Genomic DNA, 18,984 nt, shown 5'->3' on the forward strand with positions numbered 1-18,984 from the left:
AACTCTTGAAAGGTACTGATTAAGAGGCAAGTATTAGACAAAAAAAGCCAGAGGTGGCCGCCAGCACAAAGTGTTTGCTGGCAGGATGGCACCAAGACCTTTCTGTAAAACCACATGCTGTTAGCCCAAGCAACACCACCACGCCACCAAGTCACTCGGCCCTGAGCAAGAGCCCATGACCACTGCAATGAGTGAACAGAGGGCAAAGGCACTGTGGTTGAGACTGGAGCATGTGCCAGTGCTGCCGCTCTCACCACAGCCAAGGAAACATGTCTCCTAACCACTGCCCACAGGGAATGGGCCAAGCATAGGCCCAGAAGTCACAGACACACTTTTCCCCTTCTGAAAGGGCAAAACAAGGGTGCACTCATCCGTGAGGAGCCAGAGAGATCCAAAAAACTGTGGGATGAGGCAAAAGCAGCTGTCACAGCCCTGTGCCAGAACATCTGCAGAATCTCACGTCAAACTGTTTTCTCATATGCCAGAGATCAAGGCTTTGGAGCATTTTGTACAAAGGCTTCAATCCACAGATAGAAACTGATAGTTAATACAGCAGTTGGGAACAGCATAGCTTGAAAGGAAGTGGGAGATATCCTCCTACATTGCTTACTGGGAATACGGAAGTTTTACAACACAAGAAAAAGGCTGTAATCTATCTGTCTGATCCCCTGGTTATCTCCAAGGTTTTTATGATTTCTGGAAGAGGAATCAAGCCACATAAAGAATTACTCAGTACCCTTTCCTTATCTACAATTTTTTTTTTTATTAACAGAGCCTTTGTGATTCTGCATATGGAAATAAGGTAACTTATTACTCACTGCACCCTAATTTTCCAAGAGCAGTTTGAAGTTTCAAAATTCAGGTTTGGCAAAGTTGCAGCATTGCAACCCTGCAGCTGAGACACCGAAATACAGCATTTCCCAAAGAAACCATGCTCTGCAAGGTCAGCAGCAGGATAGCTAAAACAGCTATAATGCTTCCCAAATTTTCCACTGGTGCATGCTACTGAACAGTCATAGCTGTCCTACTACAGAGGACGGACAGAAGGACTCCAAACTCCAAAGTCACAAAGTGAGACTGCAAGGGTGAACTTCCAGGACTTGCAGCTTTCCGAGACTACTTACTTTTAGGCTAAAAGCCAGTGTACAGAAAGAACACACCAAGATTTCAGACTCCTTGTCTTTAAGTCATAAAAGTACATGCCTTTAATTCTGGGGATGAAACCAGTAGTCCCCAGCTGCCGAGATAACAAGCCTTTAGGCTCAAATAACCTTGACTGCTGGCTGGCCTGGAAGATTGAGAGCCCTTGTGTCCCAAATCAGGGGAAGCAAGAAGATAGGCAAAGGTGTGATGGAAAAAAAATCAGATATATGAGATTTCAGCCAAAGCAGCCTGGTACCAGAACTCCAAGTTCTCAGCCACTCCCGGTTCACAAACCACAGGAGATGCATCGAGTCTGACCATGAACAAGAGTCATAGTTGATAAACTTAGTGGGGACAAGGGCAAAGGGAACAGTCGTTCAGTAAACTGTACTAAATAGCCTTGGAGTATTTATGCCAGTTATGGTGATGTTTTCTTTACAGAACAAAAAATTTCAAAGAAGCCTGTAGCCAAGCCAGAGGAAAAAAATTTTTCAAAAATTGCAGTTGGCCTCCCAGATTCTGGATAGTTCCTCAGCGGAGAGGAGGGCTACAAGGGAATTCACTGAGTACCTTGCTCCAGCACTACCACTAGGGAAATACCTAAAGTTTGTACTTTAAATATGTAGATAGTCTAATTCCTTGAAGTTGAGAAATAGAAAGATGAAAGAAACAAGAAAGGCTTTACAACACGTTTACCATATGCTGTCAAAACAAATGCTTTCTAAGTTTCCTTTGAGAAAAGTGGATTGAAAGCCAAAAATTTGAAAGAGATTTATGCGGTGGTGCTGAACCCAGGAAAGTTGTAAGCAGTGCATTGGCTCACGGCATGTATCAGCTTCAGGTGCCCTAGTTGTCTTCACTGGCAGTGATTTCTGGTAAACCCCAGTCTGCTTTTACGGAACAGTTTTTAATGGGTTTAATATTTACCTTTTCTCTGGTTTCTTGATAATGCTGCTAACAGTACATGGTCTGCCAGTTGTTTCAAGTTATTTCATCCTCTAAAGAGCAAAATAAACTTTCTACTACTAAGAAGTTAAACTTGGAGGACACTCTTTTCCTCATGAGGAAGAACATTTGTCCTGTCTCACACGGTGCACTAGATGTGCTCCACTCATATGGTTGCATTAAACTGGAAAAACATTTCTAACACAGCTTGCAGCTTATACCAGCAAAACAGCACTTGACTAGAAAAGCTTGTTTAAGTGTTGCTGCCCATCCATCCTCCCTCACCCCCCATAAAATACACTGTATCATTAATCACTGTCGTTTTGCTGCCAATATAACTACACTGGGGCTTTGTGACTGACGTAACTCTTGGCAGTCTAACCTCACCATGCTAATCACCAACGTAAGTATCTGGGAAAAAAACCTGTAAATTAGACCTTTCCTTGGCAAGAGTATTAAGGAAGTCTTCATCTGGGAGTTCTGCATCACTCTTTTATAACTGGCTACCTTGGCCCACAAGCAGATGAGCAGCCTCACAAGCTTGCTCCCACCCAAAGACAAAAGGTTTCCCTTTAGTCCCATGTGCCAGCCTCAGTACTTCAACATAATTTCCCCTCTATTTGTCAGTCAATTCCCCTTCCTAACCTGGCAAAAACAACATCAACCAAAAAAACGTTCTGCAGGATTAGCTCAGAGCAGGATGAGCGCTGAAGTCAGCCAGCCAGCAAACACGAAGAAATCATGGCTGGGGTTGAGAGAAACCCAACTGTTAAGAATTCTCTCTATCTTGTGGAGCTGCCACCCCTGAATTTTAGATGATATCCAGATCAAAGATTAGCTCACACTCAGACACGAGCACTTCAGCTGATCTGCAAAACCTGGTCTCATTCCTGAAGCAAGGAGCTCTGATCTGGCCAGTTCTGAATAACCAAACACTCCAGCAAGCACTCCAACCCCCCCTCTGCCGCCACTGCCTTCTGCTCTAGTAACTAGACAGCAGACTTTGGAAAAAAGAAGAGTGATTTCATATCCATTTATCCAAAAATACCACACACTGCAGAGTTTTAAGCTGAAATAATTTTTAAAATATTTCCCAGATGAAATAAAATACGACACATTACAGAAACTGTAATTACATTATCTTAAGTTTTTAAGCTAATAAAGACAAAGACTTTTCCTTTGGCCACTACATCCAAGTGAAAGCACTTAACACTGACACTAGCTAGCATGGATAATAAAGGGCCTGTTATTAAATATGCCAGACTGTAAAGCCAGCAAGGGCAAAAGTGCAAAACGGGAAACTAATAGTCGAGATGTTAACCTATATGTAAGCCAGGTTTTCCAAGCGTTCAGCCAGGTCAAACTTCACATTTTTCAAATCACTGTAGTTAGTCACTGCATTCACCAGGTAGTTAGCAGAACAATTAGGACAAAGACATAACCATTGTCTTTTTTATCTACCTCTCTATATCTCTCTATCTCTCTCCTCGGTGATAAAAAGGCAGAAGTGTCTGACAAGAGGAAAGATTGTGTGAAGAAAGATGAAATTCCGGTCCTGAACGTTGGAGATTCATGATAAGACCTTAGTAGAGCCACTCAAGTTGGGTCTGTCTCCCTCACCTCCCTCTTCCTTCCCTGTGCAGGGAAGCACATGCTTTAAACGTGTTTGAGATTCCTGAAAGACCACACATTTGAAATTAAACCAGTGTAAAAGCATTACACATATAACAATCCCTGAAGCCATCATGTGGTCAGGCCTCTGAGGTTTAGATAAATTTCAAACCTGCTTTCTTCCCTTTTGTGACAAAACAACAGCGCGGTTGTCATATAACTGGAAAAATAGAGGAGTCACCCGGATACGGTCCTGGGCAACCTACGTGGCCATGACTGAGCTGAGGGCTGGACCAAATGACCTGCAGGGGTCCCTTCCAATCTGAACCATACCCTGATTCTGTGAAGTTCTCTAAAGAACCACCTGCTAATGGTTTGGAAACAAGAATGTGGTTCACATCAGAAAAGCAACCAGTTCAAGAAAACTGGATAGAACTCTGCTTGCCTCAGCACAACTACAAAATCACATCAAGCGCTACTGGGGTAGGGAATGAGCTCTATTTGCTGTGTATAGGCAGAGGCATAAGAAAACTTGCTTTTTCCCCTGATTTTGACCACTTCAAAGAATCCAGAAGCCTTCTGAGTTGCATCACTTGTCCTTCCTTCATGCCTGTACCCTTGAAGTCCAGCTTCATGTACAGTTCCGTTACACTAAAATGCAAGTCCTCATCACTGTCACCTTGCTTCACAAACAGCTCTGGTAAGAAGCCACTTTTCCACCCCCTTTTTCACTGCTTGGGAGCTACTGAAAGATTCTGATCTGCAGAGGTTCCCATACCATGCTCATCACTATAGCACCAGATACCTTCAGCAACCATGACTAACCCCTGTCATGTTCACGTACTGTTTGCCTCCCAGCCTATCTGCAAAGGCCAGATGGATTATTTTATCATACAGGGAGTAAGGTCAACAGAAAAAAAAAATTAATCAGACAACGTGTAATTATACTAACCTAAATAAAGCCCTTCCTAGGTTAAAATAAAACCAAACCTGCCTTCCTGGAAGTATATTTCAGCCAGGAAACCGTAAGAGTGGTAAAAATACGTCAAATTTCACAACAGAGCATTTGGATATCAAGAGAAAGACCCTTCGTCCAATAGGACTATGTTTTATTGATAAGCCATTAGTAACTTTTCAGGACCTGTGAGCAGCATCTACACTCATAAGCAGGTGCTGGCAGCCTAACTTGAAAGTAACTTTCTTGTTTCATGTAAGACAGCTCAGAAATCCTTGAAAAAAACCCAACTGGCCAATAGTGAGCAAGAGTGTTCTGCCAACCTTTTTGTCCTACCAAAACACTGGCAGAGTTTGTTTTGCAACATCTTGGGAGGGCTAGAAAGAAAAGGGCAAGGAGTTAAAAAACAACAAAGAATAAAAAACCCCAATCTGTACGTTTTTTGCTATTCCTCAGCTTTATAAATTACAGGGACACCACAGAGAATTTAATCATCAACCAAAAGAGCAGGAGATGTCAGTTCTATACCACTTTCCACCCTTTCTCTTACACACACTACCACATTTGTCTTGAGAAAATTTCTGAGAGCCCTCTCTTCCCTGCCTCAGAAAATACAGCGAGTTACAAGCCACATACTTTGTTCCTCAACAGGTCAGTTGAATTACTAGTAAGATACATGTAAGACAACAAGGGCACTTGATTAAGTTCTCCCTCATCAACATTCAAATGCAACCTAACAGATACAAAGGTGTAATATATTGGCAGAATAAAGTCAAATATGCAGCTCATTAACAGCATCTGACCGAACAGCAGATGTTTCCTCCTCCTGTCATCCTTAGGAACACATTTCAGTGGAAGCCACAATTTGTTGCAACGTGATTCTCCAGTTACGTACCTCATCTTTAACCAAAACTGATTTTATGCTTTTAAGCATTTAAACAGCATTTATGTATTTATATATAAACAGTTATTACATACACAAACCTTGACAAATTTACAGGTTCTTCTTAACTACATACAAGTTCTCCTTTGTCTGATGCAAATAATTTAACTTTCAACAGTGGCTATTATTTTAGGTATTCACATGTGCACATATAGCATACCTATCCACTCTGAATAATCCTACATACTTTAGGATATCTTAAAGAATCTTATACCCTGGTTTCAACAGACAGAATGCTGCTATTATTTTCAATGCCTTAAAATGCTTGAAATCAGAAGTCTGAACTTATTTACAAAAAAAATACCCTCAGTAAACCAATCTTTCATGTAAACACAGAGGAATGAGATACCAATTAGCAAATATTGAACAAAGCGGAGAAGAAAAGTAAAAATATCATCAACTATGGTCACTACGTGCCCCAAGCAATCTGAACTTACAGGATTCTCTGAACTCATGGAAAACTTTTCAACCTGCTACAGAAGTGTCAAGTATTAGCCCTGTGTGCACATATGCTTTTTTTGCTTTCATTTACTTACACATTAAACACGTACATCAGTCTTGCAACCTCTGTAGAAGAAACTCTGTAATGCCGTAAATCCTGAAATCCAAGTTCTACTCAGGGATGAAATCTGTATCGAGAGGACATATTTTCAGCTTCCCCTCAAACAGTAGTTCCAAGTACTGAAAGAAGGTCCGTCAGTCAAATCTGGAGGGCAGACGTGATTATGACACCCATGCTGGGGACAGACACGAGGAGACGGCAAAAACTCTCATGATTCTGTCTACAGTCACTTCAGCATCGTAAAAATTTTTAATGGATATCTTATTTCCATGTTCCTCGATATTGGATTGATAGTCCATATATCACTTTGATCTGGATTGGCATTTTAATGATTTTAATGACAAAAACTTGCAAGTTATATACTTCTGAATACCACTAAGTGCTATAATTCAGACTGTCCGTACCGACTTACTCAGACGGGCTCATCTGCTGCCATGTTGGGAAGAGTGTTCCCTTTTTAAGTACAAAAATATGAAATAATGCTTCAGAAATCACTGGTGAACCACATTAATGATTTGCTTACAAGCCAAGTCAACATAATAGTTGGTTTTGGATGATACTGCTTTGAACAGTGCCTAAATATAATGACTTATATAAAGGCATGTTTAAAAATAATTTGTTTTCCTCCTTGTACTCTAGACTTTGCCTGTGCATGCTAGGGAAAGGGTGGGGGAAGAACTAAATGAGGAAGGCTGGTGACATCTGTTCTAGTATCACTCTCCCAAGTGGATAATCTATATGAAAATAAAAGTGACACATAGTCCAAAATCATTACAGAGCTACAACAGAATGACTGAATTGTGCAAGCGTCCAGAATAGCTCTACTGGTCAGGTCTAGAGGGGGGAAAAAAAGCTTCAACTCTTGATCTAAACTCAGCTTCTACAGAGTCTCCCAAGACAGCAGTCACCAGGAGAGTACAACTTAGCAAAAAAAACCCTACTTGCAGAAAACCCTTTCTCATCCAATGCCAGCTCAGTCCAGCTTCTGTGCCACACACACAGGACAGCTGTCAGGGCTGGCACTGTGGTCACACAGCCCCACAACCCTTCCATCAGAGTAATCCTAATGCCAAAGTACCCAATCCACATCCTCCCTTCTTCCCCAAAATAAAAGAAATAACGAAAATGGACCCATCTCCACAGCTCAGCCGAGTTCAGCACTACCTGCATCAAACAGTTGACTTCAAAGGGGCTAATTAGGAGTAGTGTGTTCAACCTTTGTTCCTACTGAATTAGGAGGAACTTTCAATGCCAACACATGCAGGCATCAAATGGATGCAGGGAGAGATCCTGTACAATCTGGGTTCACTCTAGAAAACATTTTTATTCCTTGAAATTAGCCTATTTTATTAAATGCTTGCCTTCTCTATACCTTTAAAAAACAAAAGAGTCCCCCACTCAAATACACAGCCAACCAAAAAGCTTCTGTAATGCAAATGAACATTTGTCTGAGGAGCAGGATAGGGATCTTTGTGGCAGCCATTAGCCAGCCAAGAGCATCCTCCTCCTCACCTCTGAGTCCACCCTCTGCAATGCCCTTCACAAAAGGTACAATCTAACATTATCTCCGGTTATTTTGAATCCTGAAAAAGAGAAACATTTTAACAGAAAGAGTTACACACCAGCCTGCAGGGACACAACTCTATAAATTAAAACGCATAAATTTAAAATAACCTCTTTCCCATCCCAAGCAAAAACCTCTGTTCTGATAGACAAATTCTCTATGCTGTTCTACAGTTATACCATCATGGCGTGAGCATAACAGCTCGAGAATTGCAAGAATAGCTGTGTAGATGAGCCTTTAGGTCACCAGCATTTCAAGCCTCACTTGCCAACTTGGGATTTATGTTTTAAACTCGAATTTTCCATTCAGTTAATTTCAAAGATAAATTTCTAGGAACTGCATATCATCTTTTAATTATTGACTGGTATGAGTTCAATTTTTTTGCTGTACACAGAAGAAAGGCCAGTGAAGAATACTAGTCTGCTGTTACTACTGGGAAATCAGTTAAGTCTTTAAGGGCAGAACAGACCCTTCCCCACTCTGAAAGCACAACTGGGTGAGTTTGTCATGAAAATCTAAATCAGAAATTAAAAAAAAAAAAAAAAAAAAAAAAAAAGAAAGAAAAAACAAAATACCCCTACAGGTCAGCAGAATCACTTCATTAACCATAAAGCAATTTGTGCAATCTGACTTTCATTTTCACAGATTTTATGGCTCTCTCTTCAACAAGGTGGTTTCTTCATCTGCACTGACAGAGCAGAAGACAGCTCCACATCCACATTTTGTAAGACACTGCACTCAAAAGCGAGCTTTAATGCTCTTACCTGCCACTCAGAAAGCACCTCAGCTAAAGCACATGCCGTTGAGATGCAACTGAACCTGGAGATTAATGGATCTCTTACCACTAGTGACCATCTATTTTCTCTGCTTCTCTTGTATGCCTCGATTTTTCTTTTTTTAACTTATGTTTGTGACTAAAAATAAGATATGTTTCTTTCTTGGCTGGAAGAAGCTCAGGAGATTGAGTGCAGAGTTCAAACCAATTCAGGTATAAGGAGTTGGTTTAACTACTAACAAATGCAAAACCCTCAAACCCCCAAGATTTCAGAGCACACTGACTAGCAGAAAGGAGAGGGAAAAAGGAGTTTTTTCAGGATTTTTCCCACAAAACTTGACAGTGATTTTACCAGTAGAAACAGCAAGACCTAAGATGCTTAATATTTAATAAACATTTTACTACCTGTGGCATGCTACTTTCTAAGGCACTTAGAGAGAAACACAAATCTGAAGCCACAGTTGCCTTCACTAAAGAAAAGCAGAATGAGCTATGCCAAGCCATATACAAAATTACAGTGTCTGTTCTAAAATAAGTTTGGTCATATAGTTCAAGATAGGACTAAAATGCTCTGTCTTATACAAGAACTCAAATCTGCAGGAACATTTCAACAGTAAATTACAAACTTCAGTAGGATAAAAATACTAGGGGAAAAAAGAAAAGCCCAAACAATTGGCTTGTTTGGCTGTTTGTCCCGTGGATATCTGACAGCACAGCTGCAGGTAAAGTCTAGCTGATTCTGAGGCTTGAGAAAGGATATATAAAATTCAGAGATTCACTCACAACCACTTCCCCACGCACACATCTCGAAGCTGCACATGCCTTCATCTATTTCAGTTCCTAATGACTGCAAGGAAGAGGTTAAGAGTCAACCTAAATTGGTTCAGCATTTTCCCACAAGCTTTAATTTCAACTACTCTTTGCATAACTTAAATAAAAAACACGGTGCTGTCTTTATTTGATTCTTAAACCACCCGTATCTGAAGCACAATGGGACATGTCACAGACACTTGCTTCACTGCCCTCATAATATGGTTTAATTACGATGACTGAACTAACAGGCTCACATCATAGACTTTTACAGGTTGACCCTGTGTCATCCTGATGTATCATTTTGCACCAGTTCAGTGCTGTAAATCAATTTAAGATCTCCAGCAGGTTGAAAAGGCTGGTAATGATGCTTTCTCTGCAATCTCTGGGGACTCCACATTATACACAACTTACATTATTTATAAAGCTGAGATGATGCCTCCATTAGGCCTGTAAGACTACTCAAATGAGCTTTTATTTTACACACACAACTTGGGCTTCATAGAACACTGGCTATATGTAATATCCAGTGCATTCATGCTTCAATTTAAAAAAAAAAATTAAAAGTCATAACCTCTTCATTTTTAAAATCTTTCTACCAAGCAAAGAAACTCATAGTTTAATCTGATTAATTTCTCAGTACTCAGAAACACAAGTAGCACTTTAATTAACCTTTGTATTGCTTTTCTTCACGTCCAACTCTTTACTCTGTGTTCAAACTACAGAGGAAAAACAAACACTAAACTCATCAGCTTTCAAATATTTGATTGATAGTTAATATTATACCAAAACAGAAAGATCTCCATCTGTTTATTCAGTCACTTTTCTCAAATGTATTGGATCATCACATCTTCAAGGGTACACAAAAAAGCAAGCTGAACAGGACAGAGTAGGAAAAAATGTATTTGATTACATATCCAATGGTAATGGGGTCAAAACAGACGCAAGGACAAATCCCTACCCTTGGGGTAACCTGATCATGCCTTGAACTGATCCTTTCTGGTAGCTGTGGAAGGCCTCTGGATCACCCAAATCAAGGGAAATTTCTACCACCTACTTACAGTCTGAAGTAAATTGCAAGATTTCATCCCTAAGACCACAGCAAGTACTTCAAAAAGGGCCAGATATCCTTCATTTTCACACTGATGCTTTTCCAGTCACAGTAATGAAACAAGCACTCAAAACTTACAGTAAAATCCAATGAGAACCTCTAAAAAGCTTCATAGCACTGCTCTCTGGTTCAATGGGAAAATTAAATGAGTATTAATCAGCTGCAACTAACAAACTCATGTCCCATAATTCAGCAGAGTAATTACTGACAAGTAAAAGAAAAAATTAAGTCAATCTTAGGTTCTCTCACATGATTTGCTCCTATTGTTTGACAGGACAAGGTGCACACAGTCAGCCACATGAAGACTGACAGAATTACAGACACACGCCTGCAAAGAAAAGTGTTCTCTGTGGGCTGGGTAGCTTCAGTTTTTACTCTTATTCTTGAGTGCTGCCTAAAAACACATGTAACTATTGGAGGTGAAAAAATAAAACAAGTTTTCTTTGACTTCTCCTCTGTGTGCAAAAGAGATTCAAACTATCAGCTATGACAGCTCTTTCAAGCATATTAGTTTCAAGACACTGTATCTTTAAGCACTGACATCCATTAAACACTGACATATTTCAGTCAATGATCTTTTCCATTTGCTTGTATCTGAAATACACATCTACTTTTAGTCCTCTCCATCTGGATCCAACAATACTGCTTTTATAAACCTCTGTTTATAATACTTCCCCAAATAAAACTGTTACCCTTTTCGACATGCAGTGAGCATCATTTTATCCTAAAATACACCAAAATAATAACTGATTTTCAGAATAAGCTCTAATTATTCAGATACTGTAAAATCAAACTGTAAGGTCGTACCACATATCTTCTTCAGATTATTCTACTAACAAAAGAGCAATCACAGCAACCCTGCTTCGGGCAGAACTCCCTCTGACTTCGGTTTATATAAAAAAAAAAATAGTATCTGGCCCAGATCCTTTCGAACGCATGACTAAATATTTCCACGCCAGTAAATCTTAATAAGCTCTAAAGATCTATATTCAGGATAAGATTATTTGGCTGTACAAGCATATGAAGAAACTATACTGAGGAGGGGGAAAATCTCAAGCATCCAAACCCTTTAACAGTGAGAAGAAAAAAAAAATTAAGTGAACTTTCCTTGACCTCTAAGCACAGATTTGTCATTAAAGAAGAAAGAAGGGAAGGGGGGGGGGAAGGAAAGGAGGGGAAGGGGCTGCGGAAAGAAAGGACGGGGGGAGGGGGAGAAAAACAAAAAAAAAGAAAAAAGATAAATTAAAGGGAGAGGGACGCGGCTGGGCCGAGGCGGGAGGCGAAGGGCTGTTCCCGCACACACAAAGGCGGCCCCTGCCCCGGCCGGCCGGGGCTCCGCCGCGTCCCCGGGGGCGCACAATGGGGCCGGGAACGGGAACGGGGAGGAGGAGGACGAGAACGGCGGCTTCCCGGCGGGGAGACGCTGTGCCTCCCGGCGGGCCCGGCGTGGCACCTACCGCCGAAGTTGGAGCCGGGAGCGGTGCCCCCCGGGCCGCCGCAGGGACGCCATCATGCCGGGCAGGGAGGAGAGCGGAGGGCAGCGCTGCCGAGGAGCCGCTCCCGCGCCGCGGTCCTGCCCCCGGGCCGGGGACCACCCGGGGGAGGGAGGGAGGGAGGGAGCAGAAGCAGGGGGAGGAGGAGGAGGAGGATGCGCGGGCACGGCGGGCAGCGAGCGGGGAGAGGCGCGGGGGGGACGCGAAGTTGTTACCGGCTGGCGGGCGGTGACGGGCGGCTCCGCGCCGGGAGCGGGAGCGGGATGGATGTGGCCCGGCTGGCGTCAGGCGGCCTGAGCCGCCCCGCGCCGCTCACCGGCACACGCACACACACACACATACAGACACAGACACACACCACACACACACACACACACACGCACCGGCCCGGCCAGGGATCCTCCCCAAATTCCCGCCCCCGCCGCCGCGCCGCCGGGTCCCGCTGGGAGCGCTGCGCCCGCCGCCGCCGAGCGGCTCCGGCCGGGAGCTCGGGCTGCTGGGCTCCGCTGGGCTCCGCTGACTCCCAGACCGTCCCGATGTCCGAGCGCCCTCGGGCACCTCCTCAGGGGTTTAAAAGGCGCTGCTGTACGGCTGGAGCGCGGCTGGGGAGCTCCGGCAGCGGCAGATGTTGTCAGACTCTCAGTTAAAGTCAGTTCCTGATCGAACTGGATTATGTCCTGCCTCTTGCCGCAGGTGATTCAGTCCTCACTTGGTCTATTCTTAACACTGAAGTAATTGCTGTAATACCTCCCCCAGTGAGGGAGCAGTCTCTATCCCCATGTATTTTACACGTGGACATCCTTCTGCCCGTAGGTACCAATGCTGCACTTACGCCTCATTCATGCGAGTAAACCTGTTGCGGTGCGTGAGGCTTCTTGTGCAACCAGATTCACGATAATGAAGCCTCACGCCGCTGTCCCTCTGAAATGAACTTGAACTCTTGTTTGAATCTGTGAGTGTGTGCTCCCGAGTGGACCTGGCTGAAAGTTTGCAGTGCACATGAGGATCGGCGAGTCTCTCCTGCCTGCCGTGTTTACAGGAATCTGTACAGTAGTCAGATAAGTGTTGCACAAGTAAGATTGAACTGAAACTCATTATTTAACAAATACTTTGGCTTTTACCCAGTCATCATTCCTGGAAGGAGGTATGAAGCAACAAGTGCAAGATGTTTCTGTACGTGGCAAAATATTATGATACGCCTATACTGGCATAGTTACATTTCTATACTTAAGCCAGTTCTAGGTATGCTTTTAACATCATTTTAAAAACCAGCAACACTGAGGCCCAGAGGACTTAAGGCCCTGAGAGTTTTACCAGATGAACAGTGGTCCTGGACTTGCCTACCCAGGTGCATTGTGAGTCTGAAGACACAGAACTGGAATGACTTGCACAAAGTCACAGAAGGAGCATGACAGCAGCAGTAAAAAATACCAAGTTTTATGCCTGTGGGGGTATCAGTGTTTCTTTCTAACTTCGTAATCTAAAATTCATCCATTTCTTTGACACCTACATACTACATAAATTGCAAGCAAGTGAATTGTACTATGTTCTTAGGTATTATGGTACAATACAAGGGTAGTGAGGAACTCCCATACAGAATGATGCTATAGTATTGATGGGAAAGCCTGGAATAAAATTAATATTTTACTGTTTAAGTTTTGAATCTTAAATGATTCAAGATGGGTGAACTTTGGTAATGATATTTAACTTGTATTTTGTGCTTGCGCTGTATGCAATTACAGTTAGCAAGTGAGTTTTTCTTTTTATGTGCAGTCATACACAGATCCAGTGCAGCACTGGGCTGCAGACATAACTGGTAAAAGTTTATCTCAAGACAAACTAAAAGGTCTTCAAATTTTGGCAGTGTAGTGAAGATATTTGCAAGCAAGGTACAGAAGAAACCTGAGACTGCTATTGGTTTTTGAACTGTGGCAGTGCTTAATCCAGGGCTGAGTGTCCTGGATGAAGAGTGGTGGACGCAGCAGTAGTATCTGCCCCAAGATCTTGGCAGTCTCGGTGATCCAGTGTCACATAGAGAAATACATGGAAAAGGCCTTACCTGTACCCGAGGTCTGCTCTGCTCTGCTCTGCTTTGACTTGGTGGGCACAAGCTCCATCCACTGGATCCTGGTTGCTCGAGTGTCCACTCAATTCATGATTCACACTAAACAGATATGACAAGAAGATAATTAGGGAAGCACTGCAGTTTGTCAGGTGTCTTGTTAGAACCACGTTTTTACTGCTTTTGTTGTTGTTAGGGTTGACTGGTTGGTTCGCTTTGGCATGAGAGAATTAAATTATTTTCTAGTTATGCTGAGGCTTGGGGAGGATCACATTAATATGCTCCTTTACCTAAAAAGGGCTATAAAACAGCCTAGTATAGCCTTTCACTGATGTTTAATAACCAGAGTGGTTGTTCTGGAGAGAGCTGGTTAGAACTGGCTTCAGACAGATCAGTGGTGTGAGAAGATCAGAGGACAAGCAGAAACAGTGTGCCATGGTCAGATCTGCCCTGGGGCTTCCCTGGCCGGGCTGGTTTGGTACACAGCTGAGTCAAAACTTCCAGTCTGCCACACGCTTTAGGATGTCCAACTCACAGCTAACTGTCCAAACTCATCACTCTGTAGGTGAGTAGTATCAGTGGCTTGTACATTCACCACTTCTAACTCCATTGGCTACTTTTAATGTACACTGTATCATTAGCATCTTCCTAGCTTTTCTGAGTAATATGAGAAAACTGAAAAAAAGGGAGAGCAGAGAGGCATGTGCACTTGGGTATCAACCTTGATGTTACTCCTACAACAGTCTTCCTCCTCTGCCTTGGGCTGAATAGTTGTGATATCTCATGAGGTAACAGAGAAATTGGTTTTTTTTTTCTACTTTTACTCTTCAGCTACATTCAGACTGGTGCAAGGAAAACAGGCCGTGAGGCTGGGGCAATGAAGAAAGAGAAGAACCATTTTGTCTATAAACAGCCTGACTTTTCATCAGATTAGATGTACAATCTGATGATACTATCAGTCATAAGGCCTGTGAACCTAAATTTTAATGGAGTTGGGGCACTTACGCAGATAAATGTCTAATAAGATTCTCAAAGGAAACTTTAATCTCATAGATGCTCTTTAACATCTCACCAAGCACCTGCCCAATCACCTTTAAAATCTGTGTCTCAGATTATCAGAAGGCAGAGTGCTAAAAGACGTTCATTACTCTGTATTTTATACCATTGTATTAAGTAACAAGTATTTTAGAAATTCTAATACTGCTAATACTACTATTAACTTTCAATCTTCCTCTAAAATCCAAGTTTGTATGTAGATTATGATTTGGTGTTTCTTGTGTTAACTCAGCTAGTTTTCATCTGGCTTATTCAGGAGGTTCCAGGGATGGAGAGTGCCTTCTGGAGACAGTTTAGCTCCAAAGTCAGTAACTTTATGTACACCTTTATGCACACCAGGTTTCTGCCAGGAATTAGAGCTCCATGGTTAATTAAATTGTATTACACACACAACTTATTATTTACATTAAAATCACTGGACTAATTTTCTTTTTAGCTGTTACAGTGTTGCCCTAGTGTGAGAAAATACCAACAATATTTTCAGACAAAAGAGGCAGTCCTGTCAACAAGAGCTTTCTAAGGATACTGGATTTCATTATTTACTTCTTTCCTGGGCTGGCTGGTAAAATTTATCAACTTCTATCCTTCATGACTTGTCTGCTTCATCTTTGAATAGGTGAGGTACTAAACAAGCCTCCCACCTCAGCATTATTAAAATAGGATATGCAGACTGTTTAGCAACTACACAAATCTGTTTGGGAAAGATGCCTCAGGCAGAAGACAGCACGTGGGAGAAGGTAAGGAGCATTTTTAGGAGGTCATCATAACTGTGCAGCACTGCATATGGTTTTCCAAACCCATGTGGATACAAGGACCTGTCTAGCCACAGTAGCAGAGTTCAGAGCTGACTTCCGCTGTCGAGAAAGACACTTGGGTTTGAGCTGGTTTAAATACCTCAGTCCTGCACCACAGCTGAAGTGGTACAGTGGCATGGGCTGACTGAACTGTGGCCTCCAGAGGTAGATGGAATGGGGCAGCAAAATGACAGCAGCAGCAGAGCTAGTCAGCAAAATGCTGTCCCCACTAAAGAGGGGCAGGTGGCCCTCCTGTCCCTTCCCACTCCCTGCTCCCCAGCAGCAGAAGTGCAGCAGCCTCAGCAGCCCCAAGGCCCTGCCCAGGGCTGCCTGAGTGGGGCTGAGCACAGAGGCCCATCACCAGCACTTTAGTGGGGATGCAGAACCATCAGGGCAATGGTGCCTTGAGCTGTGTAAGGAGGCTGGTGCTTGGGAAAACTGTTCTGGTGCTGTCCTCACAAAAGTGACTTCTGCATCCCTCAGCAGAAACCAAAGTAAGATGCTTTATGGGAGAAATTGATCTGTCTGTGTCCTTGAGTGCCAAGATTCATTTTTCTCTCATGGAAAGAAGAGAAGCTTTAAGCTGGCGCTGTGTAGGTTACGCAAAAAAAAAGAAAAGGAACTAAGCTGTGAAAGGCCTTGATGACAGAAACTGTGACATGAGGGCTCTCTATACTCCTGCTGTGGCATGTTTGGCCATTTTCTAGTGAACCCTTCACGAGTTTGTCTCTGTAGGGTCAAATATCTTAGTTTTCTGACTCACTGTCATATGCAAAAGAGCAAAGAACCCATTTCACTCATAGAAGTTCTTCCTAAAGTGGCCCACCATGATTAAGTGGAATTCATATAGAATAAATGTGGAACAGATAATTTTACAAGGTTATTATGTGTATTTCCCTCTGCTATGTTAAATAAGGCTTCTGCTGTAAATCTATCTGCAGATACTAGAATGGTCTTTGATCAGACTGAGTAGTCGTTCATCTTCTCCGCCCTTGAGATGTTGAGAATCACACCAAAATTCATTACTTTATCAAGATTAATGTACCCAGCCAAAGCTGCCAACAACCTCATTAAAAGTTATGAATCCGAAAGGTTTGGGCTGAAATAAAGTATTAAGCAGGGCACTCCCTTATCTTCTTTATTGGTTGTTTTCTTAGTAGGCTCTGCTGTAAGGACTTTGCTCCAGCAACATTACATTTCTGGTAAAGAAGGGAGGTTGCACTCTCTTCTGACAGCTAATTATGTGCTGCCATGAAGCACAGTATTCCAGCCCACTGTACTGCCCCAGTGTTGTACTTTCTAGAAATTCTCCCTTCGGATCTTGCCTGCATCCACGTAGAAGCTTTGAAAGGTAGTTTCACTTTCTCCTGTCTATAGCCTCAGAAAGAGATAATGGACTCGGTGTAATCAAACATTATTGGTTCTTTTAAAATTAAATTTCTCTTCAGTCATTCAGCTTAACAATATTTACATAACTGGAATAACCTAGCTCTGCTACTGGTTTCTTGGAAGACACCGCTAAGATTAATCTTATCTCCCATTTTAATTACTGTTTTCAAGTTCTTACAGTCCTTGTCCCAGTTACATCTTGTTGCAAAAACCACCAGAGAATGATATATTAAAATTTATTCAGACAGGTGGCAGAGACAAAATTAAAGCTAATAACTGTATGAGAAAAGAAATCGAAGGTGGTTTGGCAGTCCTGAGGTGTTATTACTTGGTTACTCAGTTGCACTGGCTGTACAAGCAGTGCACTAATGCCTGGGCTGTGTGAGTGGCTGTGTGCCACAGCTTGCTGTGTGGCACTTGGGACTGCCATGGGCACACAGCTCCGCTCCCATTCATGAGCCTTGGAGCAGGACTGAGCCTTGGATTGTGGCAATGGGTGACAGCTGGGCAAACCATGGTAATTATCTGGATACAGGGTTCTATCTCCCTCTTTATACCCAAAGGGAAGACAACTGTATTACATCACTGGAAGACTAACAAAATGACACAGAATACATCTAAATGCAGTCCTTTACTTCCTAGTTTTGTTGCTATTTTGTGACAAAATACTCAGTCCATTTTATATAAGGAATAAAAACATTAAAGAAAAGGCTCCGTGTCTTATTTTTATTTCCCATATAAATGGTGCTTATCTTGAGTAAATTAGAAACCCCTTTTGAATTTTTCAAAACTGGTGCAAGTCCAAGTCACATTGCCTGAGTTCAGTATCATTCTTGGCTGGATAAGTCAGTAGTAAAAGAGTCCCACCCTCCCTCCTCCAGGACGGCTGCTCATCCCTAATCCCATGTCACCCACCCCCTTTGTGCTGGCACAGTTGTTGGTGCAGCTGCGAGCTGAACAGACCTAGGAACTCAGATGGCTGGGGAAAGCAAATGTTGCAGGGGCCAAGCTCATTTTTAATTTGGATCGTTTTCCTGATCTGGCTCATTGTGTGGCTGTCCAAATCCTTGTGCTGATCTTGTGTAGGGGCAGGACTGAGGTAGGAGAAAGGGCAAAACTTATCTTTTTGATTGTGGTGTTGGCTTCAGCCAGTTTAAGGTGGTTATGAAACTGTGATAGACTAAGCAAGCTTCTTTTTAACCAAGGAAAACTACTTTCATTTTGAGCATAACTGCAAACATGGTTTTAGGAGAACTGCACTAACCACAGGAGCAGGGTTCACTGGTGAATAACAGGAGACAAGGAGAAACTGTAAAAGGACTGGGAAATTCAGGGAGCTGATGTCTTCACTGCATATTAGAAAAAGCAGCTGTGGGACACTGCATTATGTGGTAGAAAGAAAAAAAAACCATTGCCCTTCTGCTTTTCATGAACCAAGAGAGGCCAAAGAATTGCAAGGATCCCACCAAAAATTATTAATTGACTCTTCAAAAGGCAGAATTATGCTCAGCTGGCTTAAAAGAAGCCTATATCTGGGCACTGGGTATGCCTGCATTCCCTCTTTTTTTTCTTACCTGTATTCTCCAGAGCTTTCCTTTGCTCTTTGCTTAAGGTGTGGAAGCAACTGAACTTTGGAGAGTAAGTAAATCAGTATTTAATTAGTCATCACAAGGCAATGGGCTCTTGTCAGTTCTCGACAACAAACAGCCCTGACAATAAATGTACATGTGTTAGATTAGTTTTCATTTGCATTTTCAGGAGGAAATTATCT

The 18,984-nt window shown here is 42.5% G+C and overlaps 1 protein-coding gene across 4 annotated transcripts in view; it reads right to left on the reverse strand.

Annotated features, from left to right (window-relative positions):
* SMAD1 (SMAD family member 1) overlaps positions 1-18,984 on the reverse strand; it is an 84,118-nt gene that overhangs the window by 35,523 nt on the left and 29,611 nt on the right. The window contains exon 4 of one of the 4 annotated variants that reach the window (XM_017820171.1): positions 13,972-14,076. The gene's annotated coding sequence lies outside the window, so the exon portion shown is untranslated. The other 3 variants (XM_017820175.1, XM_017820173.1, XM_017820170.1) reach the window with 3 other exon arrangements.

This window comes from Lepidothrix coronata, unplaced genomic scaffold, assembly GCF_001604755.1.
Source record: "Lepidothrix coronata isolate B3197 unplaced genomic scaffold, Lepidothrix_coronata-1.0 Scaffold79, whole genome shotgun sequence".
NCBI classification, from domain to species: Eukaryota; Metazoa; Chordata; class Aves; order Passeriformes; family Pipridae; genus Lepidothrix; species Lepidothrix coronata.